General features: G+C 45.4%; 1 pseudogene across 1 annotated transcript; it reads right to left on the reverse strand.

The window, feature by feature from the left end:
• Positions 1-3,197: 3,197 nt before the first annotated feature.
• On the reverse strand, positions 3,198-3,505 carry LOC308508946 (U6 snRNA-associated Sm-like protein LSm3; annotated as a pseudogene). Its single transcript has one exon. The product of its transcript is annotated as a U6 snRNA-associated Sm-like protein LSm3 (transcript).
• Between the last annotated feature and the right edge of the window lie 677 nt (positions 3,506-4,182).

The following is a 4,182-nucleotide window of genomic DNA, read 5'->3' on the forward strand; positions in this document are numbered from 1 at the left end:
CCCTTTTCCAGAATGATTCTAGTGAGAATTATACAGTGTGTAGTCTTCCTAGATTGGCTTCTTTCACTTACCGTGTTTCCCTGAAAATAAGATCTAGCCAGACAATCATCTCTAATACGTCTTTTGGAGCAAAACTTAATATAAGACCGGGTCTTATATTACATTATATACATTATATTACAATATATTGCATTATATTACACTATTTAAGACCCGGTCTTATAGAAAAATAAGACCGGGTCTTATAGAAAAATAAGACCGGGTCTTATATTAAGTTTTGCCCCAAAAGATGCATTAGAACTGATTGTCTGGCTAGGTCTTATTTTCGGAGAAGTGGGGTAGTAATATGCGTTTTTTCCTCATGTGTCTTGACGGCTTGATAGCTCATTTCTTTTTAGTGCTGAATAATATTCCATTGTCTGGATGTATCACGGTTTATCCATTCATCTACTGAAGGACACCCACCTCAATTTTTTTATGTATTTCAAGGTAAGACCCTGCCTCCTCCCCATTTATGTAAACACAGCCTCCAAAGGGATCTTTTAAGGGTCAGACCATGTTTCTGCCCTACTCAAAACCGTTCTGGGGTCCCTGTGTCACTCGAGTGAAACTCCCATGCTTCACTGCACCCCTACTCCTCGTTAGCCTTCTCACCTGTCCCCCACCATCCTCCTGACCTACGGTGGGTCTGCACAGTCACTGTTGGCCACATGTGCATACTGAGCACTTGAAAATGATGGTCCAAAGTGAGATAAGCTCCAAGAGAAAACATACCGGATTTTGAAGACTTATTACTGATAAAGGGATGTAAAATATCTCATTAATCATTTTTATATTGATTATGTGTTGAAAGGATGATATTTTGGCTATATTGGGTTAAATAAAACATGTGGTTACAATTAATTTCATCTATTCCTTTTCTTCTTTTTTTAATGCGGCTACCAGAAAATTCAAAATTACGTGTGTGCCTGCATTTGTGGCTTCATTGTATTTCTGTTGGTAGGTGCTGGTCTAGGTGGTTCACTCCAAGAGGGCCAGGTCTTAGACGCTCAATAAATATTTGTTGTATGAATGAATGAATGAATGAATGAACCCAAGAGGGAATGGCACCAAAGAGGTGGCTCTAGGACAAAGATGTATTCACGCCTGGAGCATGAAGACCTCGGTTACCGCCTTTCACGAGCTACCCCCATCACAGTGCAGCCCCCCAGGCACCGCTGGCTGGTTGCCCACCTCCAGCCCTTGGGACAAGATCAAGTCTCAGTGGCTGGGACTTCTGGGGAGAGAGAAGGAGGGGCGCGAAAGTTGAGAGCCCAGAGCCAGGCGGGGGACTTCCAGCAGGCTCCACCCAGCTCGGGTCCCCTCCTGGGGGCTGGGCTGGCGGGAAGGGGCGGGGCTGCCGGGCAGGCGGGACGCTGGACGGAGTCGGGGTGTCTGCTATCGACCGGCCTGGCAGCGGCAGAGAAGCTTTCAGACCCGCCGGCGAGTCCCGGCGGGGGACAGAGGTCAGGGCTTCCCCCTCTTCTTTAGGGAGGAGGCCACGGGGCTTCCTCTCAGGCCCACATCCCGCCCACCAGCAAGGCCTGCAGGCTCTGAACTAAAACAGGGTCAGGAATCCCACCGTCATCACGCGGGGGGTGGGGTGGGGTGGGGGGTGGAACCACTTTGCCTGGAACCTGATTGAGATCATTTACCTCCAGTGGTGAGGTCCACGCCTGTGTGCATTACATGTGCGTGCACCCTGGGCCCCCCACTCCATCAAAGTGGGGATCTGTCTATCCAGACGGCCCCAGACATGTCCCATCCCTCTCATCCCCCACCCCAACCACTATTCTGATTTCTGTCACCAAGGGAAAGTCTAGCCTTTTGTCTGGCTTCCGTTCAGCATCCAGCCTCCCGAGATTTATCCACCTGTTCCTGTATCCGTATTTTGTTCCTTTTGATTGCTGCAGAGTACTCCGTGGCATGAGCAGACCTCAATTTGTTTATCCATTCTCCTGTAGGGAAATATTTGGGTTGTTTTCAGTGTTTTGGCGATAACGAATAAAGCTGAGATGAACATTTTCCAACGGATCTTTGCGCCAACAGGTTTTCATTTCTCTTGGGTAAATACCTACGAATGGAATTGCTGGGCTGTATAATAAATGTATAATTGCAAAAGAAACAAAAACAAAAAAAACCTGGCAAACTGTTTCACGCACACCAGAGGCAGATGAGAGTTCCACTCCCTCCAAGACTGGAGACTCGACCGCACTTGGTATTGTCAGCCTCTAATTTTGGCCACGGTGATGGCTTGTACCCTGGGCCACTGGAGTCCCCTCCACCATGAACCCCTACCTCTGCCTGCCTTCTCCACAGTTCTTTCTCCCCCAGAAACCTGATACATGATTTGTCGTTAACATTTCCTCTTTTATTATAGAAAATTTTCACACACATGCAAAAGCAGAGAGAAGAATGCGAAAGCCTGTAGGGTGCCGTCCCCCAACTTTGACAATATCCATATTGTACCCATCTTGTTTCATCTCTCACCTCCTCAATTTATTATTATTATTTTTAAAATATTTAACCAGCTTTTTTTTTGTTTGTTTGTTTTTTTCAATTGGGGAATATTGCGGGACTGTCTTTCTCTAGGGCCCATCAGCTCCAAGTCGTTGTCCTTCAATCTAGTTATGGAGGGCGCAGCTCAGCTCCATATCCAGTCGCCGTTTTCAGTCTTTAGTTGCAGGGGGTACAGTTCACCATCCCATGTGGGAATTGAACCAACAACTTTGTTGTTGAGAGCTTGTGCTCTAACCAACTGAGCCATCCAGCAGCCCCTCTGGAAGCTCAGCGGCAGCTTGTTGTCTTCAATCTAGTTGTGGAGGGCGCAGCTCACTGGCCCATGTGGGAATCAAACCAACAACGCTATTGTTCAGAGCTCGCGCTCTACCTCCTCGATTATTTCATTTTATTTTTAGTCATTTGTTTATTTTTGCATCTTGGCAATCACATTTATTGGAAAGGTTGGAGAAAAATAAAAATGCCATTTAGCTTAAGAATTTGTAAGTTATCTGCAGATCAACTCATTTCAGGAGTGGAAGAATCCTTGATCATTTCTTAGGATCAAAATTTATTCAGGTTTTTAAAAATATCTTCTACATTTAAAGAGGCAATCATACAAAGTCTCCTATTTTTCCACACAGGATAAATTATTTGTTTCAGCCAACTCTCAATGGAGGGGGAACTAGTACAACACCATCTCCTCAGACAAGGAGCATCGAAATATTCCGTTTTATTGATTTATATGTCTCTTCATATGTTTCTTCATCAATTTCTATAGTAGTCACAGTTTCTTCCCATCTCCCAGTATCATGTTTCAATGTCGATCATAAGCATGTAACCGACCTCGAAGCTCTCTGTCATTTCTCATTTTCACATACATTCGCTCATCCAGGCTGAGCCTGATGAGATTCAGGGGCTCTTCTATGGGCTTGGTAGTTTGTTGCTTGTCCACATCATCTGCCATGTTTCAAACCCTGCCTCCATAATTATTATTTTATTTTATTTTAAACTTTTAAAAATTTCTTTTAAGTGTGTTTTTCCAGGACCCATCAGCTCCAAGTCAAGTAGTTGTTTCAATCTAGTTGTGGAGGGCGCAGCTCACAGTGGCCCATGCGGGGATGGAACCGGCCGCTTTGTTGTTAAGAGCACAGTGCTCTAACCAACTGAGCTATCTGCCTCAATTATTTTTAATGGACTGTTTTCAGGCAAATCCCAGGTACCATGGTATTTCTGTAGGTATCATAGGAATCTTCTCAAAATGTAAATCAGATGACATCATGCCTGCCTTGAAATTAGCCAGTGCTTTCTCACTGCTCTTAGAAAAAATTTCAGATTTCTTCTCAGGACCCTCAGGATGGCTGCTGGCCTCTCTGCCTTCATACTCTACTGCTCTCCTTTCTTCAGTCCCTGCTCCAGTCACATTGTCCTGACCACACCCCACACTTGTTCCTGCTGCCGGACCTTTGCCTGGAATGCTCTTCCCCCAGATAGCTGCATGGTTCCTGTGGGAGGCAGCACCTAAGATGGCTTCTAATGGTCCCTGCTTCTTAATTTTCCTGCGCTGTGTAATTCCTTCCCTCCAAGTGTGGGCTGGACCACTCCTAACCAATAGTGATGGCAAAGTGATGGGATGTCACTTCA

This window comes from Rhinolophus hipposideros (genome assembly GCF_964194185.1).
Source record: "Rhinolophus hipposideros genome assembly, chromosome: 16".
NCBI classification, from domain to species: domain Eukaryota; kingdom Metazoa; phylum Chordata; class Mammalia; order Chiroptera; family Rhinolophidae; genus Rhinolophus; species Rhinolophus hipposideros.